The sequence below is a fragment of the Aquarana catesbeiana genome, linkage group LG06 (genome assembly GCF_042186555.1).
Source record: "Aquarana catesbeiana isolate 2022-GZ linkage group LG06, ASM4218655v1, whole genome shotgun sequence".
Taxonomy (NCBI): domain Eukaryota; kingdom Metazoa; phylum Chordata; class Amphibia; order Anura; family Ranidae; genus Aquarana; species Aquarana catesbeiana.
In genome coordinates this window covers 390,527,175-390,540,145 of record NC_133329.1, presented here as the reverse complement: position 1 = coordinate 390,540,145, position 12,971 = coordinate 390,527,175, and the positions used below count along the sequence as shown (strand labels likewise).

General features: G+C 47.6%; 1 protein-coding gene across 2 annotated transcripts in view; it reads right to left on the bottom strand.

Annotated features, from left to right (window-relative positions):
- PTPRN (protein tyrosine phosphatase receptor type N) overlaps nucleotides 1-12,971 on the bottom strand; it is a 193,996-nt gene that overhangs the window by 100,901 nt on the left and 80,124 nt on the right. The window lies entirely within an intron of this gene.

The window sequence follows — 12,971 nt, the reverse complement described above, 5'->3', positions numbered from 1 at the left end:
AGGGCTGAGGCCCTTCCCAGGACAATGTGACCCACCCTCCCCACAGCAATCCTTAACCCTTGTCTGCAAGAGTGCTTTATCCTGAGATGTGTAACTCACATGTTGAGTTACTGAGCTGTCCCTATATACCATAAATATTATTAGTGTGGTATCAGGGTGTCCACTGTGCTGTTGTTAGATTACAGGCTCTGCAAACGCAATGACTACTTACGCTATATGACTTAAAATATGTGAACACCCTTCAAAATTATTAAATTTAGGTGTTTCCAATGAGAGTACTGTTAATGCTACAGCCCTATAAAGACATTTTAGACAATTGTGCTCGTCCAACATTGTGGTAAAATTTTGGGTAGGGTTTTTTGTTGCAGCATAACTGTGCCCTTTTGGACAAAGCCAGCTCCATAAATACATGGTTTGATGAGTTTTGTGTATAGGGCCATGAGTGGCCTACACAAAGCCCTGATCTCAACCCTACTAACATCATTGGGATAAATGGGAAAGCCAATTGTGGGCCAGGTCTTCTTATCTAATGTCAGTACCTGACCTTACAAAATGATTGTGGGTGGAATGGGCACAAATACCTGTCTTCCCAGAAAGGTGCAGGTGGTTATAGCTGCAAAGGTGGGCCAACTCTATAATAATGGCTGTGGTTTTGGAATGGAATGTACAACAGGCTTATATAGCTGTGATGGTCAGGTGTGTACAAATGTTTGGCCATAAAGTGTATATGCAGCTGTTGCTTTTCCCTGCATGGGCAAAGCACAGTTTATCTTTAAAATTGTTTGCAGTTTTTGCTTTGAAAAAAGTGAAGAACGTTGGATCTTATATTGCTGCGTCTCTGTTGACAAGGGCTCTCCTCACTTCCTGGACAGGAAGTGATGGGAAAACTTTCCAGTGAGGACACAGGCAGTAATAAAAATCAACAGAGGTTCTAACCCTTTCCGTCTAACCAATGAATCAAAACTCAGAACTCAGCTTTTATCACTGTAGTGCAGCCTTTCTCAACCAGGGTTCTGTGGATCCCGAAGGTTCCTCCAGAAGTTTCTAGGGGTTCCTTGTGCTGAGATCAACTGACCTCCATTAGATGTTGCTTGCATAGTTCCAGGGTTAACACTACTTTCAAAGCAAGCAGCATGACACCAATTATATTTTAGCTGTCTTTAGGGAGGACATCAGGGTGGCCTTCTTCCTACTGACCACCATTGTAGGAAGGACTTCTTCCTACTGACCACCAATATAAGGGGGGCCTTCTTCCTACTGACCACCACTGTAAGGTGGCCTTCTTCCTACCGACCACCACTGTAAGGGGGGCGAGGCCTTTTTCCTACTGACCACCACTGTAAGAGTGGGCCTTTTCCCTACTGACCACTACTATAAGTGGGGGGGGGGGGGCTTCTTCCTACTGACCACCACTGTAAGGAGGCCTTATTCCTACTGACCTCTACTGTAAGGGGGGCCTTCTTCCTACTAACCACCACTGTAAGGGGGGCCTTCTTCCTACTAACCACCACTGTAATGGGAGCCTTCTTCCTACTGACCACAATTATGGGGGGGGGGGGGCTTCTTCCTACTGACCACCACTGTAAAGAGGCCTTTTTCCTACTGACCACCACTGTAAGGGGAGTCTTCTTCCTACTGACCACCACTGTAAGAGAAACCTTCTTCCTACTGTCCACCCCTCTAAGGGGGGGGGGGGGCTTCTTTCTGCTGACCACCACTGTAAGGAGGCTTTCTTCCTACTGACTACCACTATAGGGGGAGCCTTCTTTCTACTGACCACCACTATAAAGGGGCCTTCTTTCTACTGACCACCACTGCAAGGGGAGCCTGCTTCCCACTAACCACCACTGTAAGGGGAGCCTTCTTCCTACTGACCATGACTGTAAGGGGAGCCTTCTTCCTACTAACCACCACTGTAAGGGAAACCTTCTTCCTACTGACCACCACTATAAGGGGGGCCTTATTCCTACTGACCACCACTGTAAGGAGGCCTTCTTCCTACTGACCACCACTGTAAGGGAAGCCTTTATCCTACTGACCACCACTGTAAGAGGAGCCTTCTTCCTACTAACCACAACTGTAAATGGAGCCTTCTTTCTACTGACCACCACTGTAAGGAGGCCTTTTCCTACTGACCACTACTGTAAGAGAGGCCTTCTTCCTACTGACCACCACTGTAGGAAGGACTTCTTCCTACTGACCACCAATATAGGGGGAGCCTTCTTCCTACTAACCACCACTATAAGGGGGGGCCTTCTTTCTACTGACCACCACTATAAAGGGGCCTTCTTTCTACTGACCACCACTGCAAGGGGAGCCTGCTTCCCACTAACCACCACTGTAAGGGGAGCCTTTATCCTACTGACCACCACTGCAAGGGGAGCCTGCTTCCCACTAACCACCACTGTAAGGGAAGCCTTTATCCTACTGACCACCACTGTAAGAGGAGCCTTCTTCCTACTAACCACAACTGTAAAGGGAGCCTTCTTTCTACTGACCACCACTGTAAGGAGGCCTTTTCCTACTGACCACTACTGTAAGAGGGGCCTTCTTCCTACTGACCACCACTGTAAGGGGAACCTTCTTACTAACCACCACTATAAGGGGAGCCTTCTTCCTACATTCCACCACTGTAAAGGGGGCCTTCTTTCTACTGACCACCACTGCAAGGAGGAGCATGCTTCCTGCTAACCACTGGTAAAACAATTTTTGTTTTTTTTATTTTTATTCCTACTAACCACCAATGCAAGGGGAGCCTTCTTCCTACTGACCACCAATGTATGGAGCATTTTTCCTAGTCAATTCGTTTTAGTAAAGGTCCCCCCTAAAAATCATTTTAGGGGTTCCTCTTTGGTATAAGCGTTGAGAAAGGCTGCTGTAGTGGGACCAAGCAAATAAAAACTGATCCATGTTTACTGCCGATTACTTCATACTACAACACTTTTCACTTTTTAAATTTATTCTTGTTCATCTTTGTATTCTATGTTTTTATCAATTGTTAATATGAAAGATTATGATATATACACATTTGGGACTTGTACCCAAGTGTTTTGTTTTCATTTCAGTTTTAAGTCATGAATCACCGAATCGAGGAAGAAGGCTTTTCAAGGTTCTAATGCTACATTGTGTTCTCTGCGTAATTCAGAACACTCATTTGCAATGCTCTGGAATAATCGCATAAAATTGCTGTAATTACCCTGGTTTGATCATGTGACTTGTTTATGCTGTGCCTGTCATTTCTCAAGCAGAACAATGTGTATAGAAGAAACCTGCAGGGTTGAGATCAGAAGAGAGTGGGCACTGGGCAGAAATCAGTCATCCCAGCCCCCTGATAATAATCTGCAGATAGTATTAGAGGAGTGGTCCACCAAAAGATGGTATTTCAGTTACAGGGAGATTCCAACATGGTGTCAGTAACATAATACTTGCCAAGGGTAATTCATATTATAGCAGGAGAACGATCAGGAACCATTGGACTGGGGGGGGGGGGGGGGGGGGGAAGACCACCAACTAGCACGTTCATGGTAGGGACAGATTTCTGTGGGCTAAAGAAAGTGTACCTATCATAGTGTGCCATGGTGCTTTATTGATTGGTGGGCATGGTGTAAGGTGGGGGTTCCCTAAGGACATGGTTTATTGTGACACAATGTTTCGCATCTTCAAGTATCAGCTTTTTTGAACGCTGGCGAGTGTTCGGTTGTGTATTGGTGCATAAACGTGCAAAACAGTAGCGCAACGCAACAGATGAAATGAGTGTGAAGGGGTCCTTAGAGCTCTTTAAGGCTGGCCATACACCTATAGATTATCTGCAGATTTTCTATGGTTAGATGAAAAAAGTGGGAGATTCCTCCATCCTCACAGTTTAGCGAACATGGAGAGATCTGTTGCACATTTTCTATCTAACCATAGAAAATCTGCAAATAATCTATAGGTGTATGGCCAGCTTTAGACAGGCGGTAGTGCTTAAAGCCCTTTGAAAGGCAATCCACACTCGATTATTTTTCAGAGGGTGGTAAAGCAGCAGCTGAAGGCATTCAGGAACAGCCTTTACATTGCAGGACTGTGATGCACCTGTGAGCCAAGCATTTGGCCCTAATGATTTCAATGGGCAGCTTGAGAGGCGGTGCCGCTATTCAAACTCTGTAGCCTGAGTTAAAATTGCTGCGGGCGTGAAGCAAAGCACCACGGCTATGCCATGTGTACAGCCAGTGGCAAAGCTAGACATTCTTTCACCCAGAGCAAAGACTCAGTTTGGCGCCCCCCCTCCCCGAAGAGGACGATGTCAGTAGGGCAATGCATGGTGTCTGTTTTTTTATTTTTGTATTTTTTTAATTTATTTTTTTAGAAATTTTTTTTTTTTACAATACTTTAGCAGCCCTGACGTGGGTCTTTGGAGAAATATCAGAGGTCTAAGCAGACCCCTGATGTCTCACTTTTGAGACAGAGAAGGGGGGGGGGCCAGGGAGCACACAGGGGGCCATGTGGTCATTCAGCAGTTATTGATGGGTCTCACCTAGCTAATATTGTGCAGGAGCCACTGCCACTACCACAGCATTTCAGCCCCCCCTCCCCGCCCTGCAGCTAACCCCATCCCCCCTGCAATTTTTTTCACACCCGCCCCTCACCTTGTGCAGCTTCCTCCCCCTCATCCTGTGCACCCCCTGAACCCCCCCCCCCACCTTGTCCTCCTCCCTCACACCTTGTGCACATTCCTCCCCCCCACCTTCTGCAGCTTCCCCATGCCCCTCCTTGTGCACCCCCCACCTTTTCCTCCTCCACCCCATTCCCCCAACCTTGAGCAGCTCCCCCTTCCTCCCTCCCCTTTTGCAGCTTCCCCCTGACCCCCCACCTTTTATACCCTTTTTACCTTGTCCAACTCCTCCCCCATACCTTGTGCATCCCCCCCCCATCTCGTGCACCCCCTTTCACCTTGTGCACCTCCACCACCTTTTTCAGCTTCCTCATCCCCCCCCCCCCATGCCACCCGCACCTTGTCCTTGTGAAGTTTACCTATGCCCCCCCCTTTGTTCCCTCTCAACCCTCTCCTTGTGCCATCCTCATTTTGTGCAGCTTTCCCACCCTCCCCCTCATCTTGGGCACCCCTGATATCCCCCCAACCTTGTTCTCCTCCCCCTCACCTTGTGCACTCCCCCCCTCCACCTTGTGCAGCTTTTTCATGCCCCTCCTTGTGCACCCACCCCCACCTTGTCCTCCTCTACCCCACCCCCCCACCTTGAGCAGCTCCCCCTTCTCCCCCCTCACCTTTTGCAGTTTACCTTTTCTTCCCCTCATCTTCTGCACCCCATGACACCCCCTTGACTTGTCTTTCTCTCCTCCCCCCACACCTTTTGCAGCTTCCCTCTGACCCCCTACCTTTTGCACCCGCTTTACCTTGTGCAACTTTCCTACCCCCCCCCCCCTTCCATATCTTGTGCAACCCCCTTATTCCCCCCTCATTTTGTGCACACCCCTTCACCTGCCCCCTAGCTTCAACATGACCTCCAGAGCCTTGACCTTGTGGCCGTGGTGTCAGCCCTCCTCAGGACACTGATCGCACATTGGGTCTTGCACTGCACACAGTACATGTAGTGTGCTCCAGCTTGTGGCCGTTACAAGTCAGGATTTTCCAGGCGCTCAGTCTCTGTCTCACCTGGCCCTGGGTGGGTAATACCTGGCAGTGCTTAACCAGCAGTCCCTGGGGTGGATGACAGCGGGGGGGGGGGGTGGCAGAGCTCACAGTAGAAGATGTTGCTCTGCTAGTGCATGACGGTGGCTTACTCAGGTCTTCTCGCACAGCTGGCACCGGAGGGCAGCCACCTTGCTCTGCTTATAGCGCTCCATGATGCCCTCTAGGACCTGACGTAGCTTCACCAGTTCTTGGCAATGCTGCAGAGCCCCCACCCGTCCAGGGTAAGGGAGGGGTGGCACTGCGGGCAGGTCAGGCACTGGTGGCGGGGTGGGGGGAGCAGGACCCCGGAGGAGTGGTGGTGAAGTTGGTACGGGGCAGGTATGCCCAGGAGAAGACCTGCATTTCCTTTAAGGATTTCTGGCAGCGGCGCCCCTCTCAATGCAGTTTTGGCCCTGTGTACAGCCCTACCAGGCTGCAATGTTAGAAATCTGGTGGGTGGCTAGGGAGGCAGATAACGCGATGGCTCAGCCACCTGTTTTTTTTACCGCCCCTGGCCACCAGTGTGAAAGAGCCCTTAGAGTTGGTTTCCAGGTGACTGACCTCTCTGCCACTATCCCAAAACCGAAATATCAAAGGGGATTTGGGACAAACTAATGTGCTTGCTAATGCAACAGTTCACTAATTAGATATGTGCCATGTTTTTCTAAGGCTAGGTTCACGCTAGGAATCGCACAGGAATGCGCACCATGCAATTCACATGCGGATTTAGTGCGGTGCGATTTGAGCCCATTCATTTTAAAAGGGCTCAAATTGCATCACATCGCATCAAAGTAGCGCATGCATTACTTTTGGAAGAGCACTGCAACTGGATCGCATGGTACTTTTGTACCATGCAATCCGGTTCGGGAAACGCACTGTGGTTGCAACCTGCGTTTGGGGTGTCCTTAGCATTGCACTGACACTCGCTGTAGATTGCAAAGACAGCGCATTTTGAATGTAGTGCGGGAGACAGATCCCACACCATGTTCTAGTGTGAACTGAGGCTTAGTCAACAAAGTAATAACAAAGTAGGGAAGGGTTAAACCCCTGTAATTTTATTTCCTGGTGCCTCCATGACAGCATACGTGTGACAAGCTCCGCCTTGGCTCCTCCCTCAGGACCAGTGAATATTTCCATTTCTCCCTCCTGTCATCCATTCTCTCTCGCTTTCCTTTCTTTGTGTTCCTCTCTCTCTTTTTCGCTTTCTTCCTCCCCCACCACCTTCCCCTCCTTGTGATCTTGTACCTTCATTCCTGGTTACTATAGTGGGTGGAGCGCACCTCGCACCAGCTTTTCTGAGTCCCTCAGCATCTTCCTGCCCGTCAGGAGCCGGCTTGGTGGGCCGGGCTAAGTCGGGCGGGCCGCATAGGTCCTAGTGCCGCCAGCTGCGCATGCGCGGCCTGGCCTGAGGCCGTGGTGGCCATCTTGAATAGGGGCAAATTTTAAATTTTTTTGCCCTTTTTTTTTTAAGAGGGTTGTATCTTCCACAAAATGCCCCTCCCCTCTCCATTGTTTATTACTGGGGGCTTTCAGCATGGCATCCTGTTGTCATCTGAGGAGGTTGCCTATGCGGGGAGCCCCTGCAGGGGACCCTGTTTTTTGCAAACGGTAAATGTAATTTCTTTTTTTTTCTTTATTCAGGAATACCGTTTCCTTGCTCCAGCTGAAATACCAGTCGCTAACTCCTTTGACTTTCTCTAGCTGCTTTTTCTGTCTGTTGCCTAAAATAAGCAGTATGCCACCCGAACAAGACCCTCTCCAACATTTAAGGTAGGGACCGTCATCCAGGCGAGTTAAAAAAAAAAAAAAGAGAGGGGCAAAGAAGCATCATCTATATCAGAGCTTTACAATACCTCATGGGACATGTGGTTCTGCAGCAGCTGGGGAGCCAAAGTTTGCAGATCCCTGCTCTAGTACAATAGTATCATGGATATTCAAGTTGGTTAACCACTTCAATACCGGGCACTTATATACCTTCCTGCCCAGACCAATTTTCAGCTTTCAGCGCTGTCGCACTTTGAATGACAATTGCGCGGTCATGCTACACTGTGCCCAAACAAATTTTTTATCATTTTGTTCCCACAAATAGAGCTTTCTTTTGGTGGTATTTGATCACCTGTGGGTTTTTTATTTTTTGCGCAACAAAAAAAAAAAACCCTGAAAATTTGGAAAAAAAAAAAGGTTTTCTTTGTTTCTCTTAAATTTTTTTGTAAAAAAGTACATTTTCTTCTGCAATGACGGGCACTGATATGGCTGCACTGACGGGCACTGATAAGGTGGCACCGATGGGCACTGATGAGGTGGCACTGATGAGGTGGCACTGATGGGCACTGATGATGGGCTCTGATAGGCGGCACTGATGGGCACTGATAGGTGGCACTGGTATGCGGCACTGATGGGCACTCATAGGTGGCACTGATAGGCACTAATAGGCGGCACTGATGGGCACTTATGGGTGGCACTAATAGGTGGCACGGATGGACACTGATGGGTACTGATAGGTGGCACTGAGGGACACTGATGGGTGGCACTGATTACACTGGTGGGTGGCATTGCTGGGCATCACTTATTTTTTTATTTCTGTAATGGTGCCAGTCAGTGCCCATTTGTGGGCACTGATTGGCATGTATTGGGCATTTTTTTTTATATGTGGATGGCCATGGGGTACATACCTGGCCATCCACATGCTGGGGGCTTCCCTGGTGGTCCTGGAGGCTTCCCTGGTGGTCCAGTGTGGGCATCCGAGGGGGGGCTGCGCTGATAAACAATCAGCGCAGACCCCCCCTTGTCAGGAGAGCCGCCGATCGGCTCTCCTCTACTTGCGTCTGTCGGAAAAGCCGATCAACGGCTTTTCCTGTTTACATCGTGATCAGCCGTGATTGGACACGGCTGATCACGTGGTAAACAGCCTCCGTCGGAGGCTCTTTACCGAGATCGGTGTAGCGGTGTGTCAGACTGACACACAGCACCACCGATCGCCGCGATGCGCGCCCCCACGGGCACGCGGCGGCTGTTATCCTGAAGGAGGTCATATGACGCCCAGTCAGGATAACTGAAACACTGCCCGGCCGGGCGGGAAGTGCTTAAGAAGGTGTACAGGGATAGGGGACTGGAACCCCCTCTTCAGTTGGGCTGTATGTCACCTGGTTGTTTTCTGCTTCTTAGACGGCCAGAGCAGACGTATCCATCAAAACGATCTAAAGGGTAGCATTATGGTCATCCCAACATGCGCTTACGAGATGTTACATAGTAGACCCGGCAGCTTTCTCATCTGTAGAAACTGGCAGACAGGCTATCAGGCCGGCATTTGCCTTATCTTAAATTATTTTTCAAATAAATCTTTTACTATGCATCATCCCACCCATTTCAGCTAGTTATTTGTCACAGGTATGCTGCCATGGAGGCACCAGGAAAACAGAAAGATGTTTCATACTTACCAAAATTTTCTTTTCCTGGTGCCTATCCATGGCAGCATACAATCCCACCCTCGGTATGCTATATTATGTAGAATGCTGGGAGCGCACTAATCCTTTTCTTTTATAATATTCTCTGGTCCTGAGGGAGGAGCCAAGGCGGAGCTTGTCACAGGTATGCTGCCATGGATAGGCACCAGGAAAAGAAAATGACGGTAAGTATGAAACAATTTTCAGTTTTTTTGTTCTCTATGTCCTGTTGGGAACATTTCTCTTTGCTTCCTGTCCTGGAGGTGCAACAAGAATTTAGAGACATTTGCCCTTACAGACAGGTGTCCACATACAAAAACTTCTCCTCTGTTCCTGTTTTGGAAAAAAAAACAAGTTTCTGGATTTTCCATCACTTCCTGTCCCGGTGAGAATGAAGCTGCATTCACACTTGAGTGTAGCATCTTTTAAGTGTTTTTCCGGCGCTTTTTGTGCGTTTTTATGCATGACTTTGGCAAGTTTTTATGTGCGGTTTTATACAGTGTTTTTGAGCTTTAACGTTTTTTACTAGCCAATAGGGAAAACTATCATCTGTTGCATGATTTGTTGCTAGGTTTTTTAGCTTTTCCATTAGGGTTATTTATTTATTTTTTTATTATTTTTTTTTTTTTTGGTTAGGGTGTTAATATGACTACTAAAAATAAATGAATAAATTCATTTAAAATAAATACACAAATAAAAAAAATATATATAATTTACAATAAATTAATAGTATGTAATAATAAATAAATTACCCCTGACCTTAACTCCTAACCCTTATTAAAAAAAATAATAATAATACTAATAATACATAACATAAATAAATAATATTTCTATAGGAATAAAAATGCGCAAATATGCCCAAGCTCCAGAACTTTTTCGAGCTTCAGGCGTTTGGCTTTTTAGGCGACTTGTGAAACATCTACACAGAGAATTGATTTTTTTCTCCTCCAAGCTACGCTGAGGTGTGAATGGGATCTGAATGGAGAGGGTGAATCTCCCCAGCAGGAAAATAAATAGCGATCAACACCTGGCAGGGCTTCTAAAAAAAGTTCTGGCTGTATCTAAACTTTAATGCTTTTGCTGTCCCCAGCGCATGGCATACTTTGGCATCTGACAAGCTGACTGTTTGCTGTAAGATGGAAGCGATCCAATGGCTGTAAAGCTAGAGGATCACTTCCACCTGCCCTAGGAAAACCGCTGCCATCTCCCCCCCCCCCCCCCCATGAGTGCCATGTTTCCTGGGCTCCAGGCTGGGTGCCCATTGGGAGACCTGGGACTTGTATGGTGGGTGCAGCCAGGTAGAGGGGAGGGAGATCAGCGTACATCCCCTTCCTGCTAAGAACCCGGAAGCGACGTGCAAAACGTCACTTCCGGGTTCTGGTGTCACTTTTATCTTAACGGTCTGGCTGGGGAAGAAGCTAATGCAGCATGATCTGAGCTCAATTAGATTCATTGGGTGGCAGGTGAGAAATCAGGGGAGTATCAGACCCCTAATATCTCATTAAAGGAAAATTGTCACCCACAAAATCACATGGGGTACTTTTTTGTCTGCTATGTAATTAAAAATAAAGCTTTAAAAAAAGAAAAAGCTATTGGCTGTCAGATGGACTTGATTAGGTGGCTATACAGCCGTCCAATCGCTTCCGGTATACATCTGTCCCCCATACACACCCCCACTATGTTTACCTGGCTCCATGCTCCCATTGGTGGACCTGAGACTGCCATAGAAGAGGGGGGAGAGAGACCAGCGAATGTCTATTTACTGATCTCCGCTTTCTACTGAAAACCTTTTAGGTGACGTGTAAAAACTCACATCCGGGTCCAGCTGTCACTTTCCCCGGCCACTGTGGCTGGGGAAGAAGCTAATGGAGTGTGGTCTGCATGCCATTAGCTTCAATGGAGGGCAGGTGAATAAAGAGAACATGTCACAAAAAAATATCACATAAGGAACTGTTTTTTAACCATTTATTTTTTTTTTTGTAGTCAAGGCACCCTTTACAATTGAGTACAACCCCCGGGGCCCACCAGTCTGAGGGCTCCTTCACACAAAGAGGTGAGTCCAAGCCCTAAATGCTTTTTTGGTAGGCTGCTCTATGCTTGTGAAACCCGTGAACAAGTTGCCCGCATGATTTTTAAATTGAGCCCTACCGAAATACAAATTGAGCCCTACCGAAATACATGGTACTGCTGTACCATGCGTTTAAATGGGCGCAAACAAAATATAATTGGTGGACTAATGGCACCCATGCGCAACTGCAAAAGGCAACGCATTTTTGTGTGGTGTGGGAAAACGCGCAATTTCATATGTTTTACCGCGCTGAACCTGATGTGAAAAAGCCCTAAAATGTAGTTTGTAAGGCAGAGCTAAGTCAGTAGGTTGTAAATGCCCCCCATCCCCCTGCTAGCACAACCCCCCCCCCCCCCAAAAAAAGAAATCCCCTGTCTAACCCAACCCCCCCCCTCCCTCATAGCACAAATACCTCCTACAAGCCACAACCCCACATCCCCCCCCCCCCCCAAATCCCCTCTTTGCCCCCGCTACAGCAAATTGACACAAAGCCCTGTATAATCCGACCATGAAAAGGCTACTGTGGTAAGTTCTGTATACAGAGAGGAGGGAGAGCACATCCTGTTCCTCCTCCGGGCTCTCTCCCCCTCTAGGCTGTTATCTATATTTTGCCAGCAAAAGTGAGAAGCTGTGTAAGCTGCCCGACCTTCCCATAGCAAGCGATGACGTCATCAGTTGGTAGGACTTTTGCCGGCAAAATATAGATAACAGCCTAGAGGGGGAGAGAGCCTGGAGGAGGAACAGGATGTGCTCTCCCTCTTTTCTGTACACAGAACATTACACGGTAACCCCTTCATGGTTGGATTGAAGAGGGCTTTGTGTAATTTTGCTGTGGCACACCAGGGGACTTTTTGCGGCACCCCAGGGGAACTTTTTGCGGCATATAAAGGTGCCGTGGCATCCTGTTTGAAAAACCCTGATGTTCCTTATGTGATAAAAAATAAATAAACTTTGTTGCAAAAATGTATCAAAAATTAAAGTTACACCCAAGCACTCAAACTACCCCCCCCCCAAAAAAAAACATTCTGAGCCCCACCCAACCCCTTCCATACACGCACATGGGAACATAAACACATGCATCAGGGGTGCCAATGCATGAAAATGTCATTTGCTCCACACATTTCATATCACCGTCCATGCCAGGGTGAGGGTAATAATTGTAGGATCATTATTTAAGGTTAAAGTGGTTGTAAAGGCAGAAAGTTTTTTAACAAGCCTTCTGTGTGCAGCAGCCCCCCTCAGCCCCCCTAATACTTACCTGAGGTCCATCTCCATCCAGCGATGTCCACGAGTGCCTCTGCTATCTGTGACTCTCTCTCCTGATTGACTCCCACTGCTGTCAATCAAAGTCAGTTAGCCAATCAGGAGAGGGGCGGGGCCGAACCAGCTGGGCTTGGGTGTCCCCCTATAGCAAGCTGCTTGCTGTGGGGGCACTCGACAGGAGGGAGGGGCCAGGAGAGCCGAAGAGGGACCCCAGAAAAGAAGGATCTGGGCTGCTCTGTGCAAAACCAACTGCACTGAGGAGGTAAGTATAACGTGTTTGTAAAGTCGTTTTCTTTTTCCATAAGAATAACAATCGCCTTAATGCTAAACTGATGACCTATAGGGGGCTTTTAAAGTGTCGCCTATGGAAAATTTAGGGTACCAAAGTTTGTCGCCGCTTCACGGGTGCACACGATTTTAAGGCTTGACATGTTGGGTATATATTTACTTGGTGCAACCTCATCTTTTATATTTTATAACAAAAATGTGTAATATTTTGTATTTTGTGCCCTAAAATTAACTTTAGTGT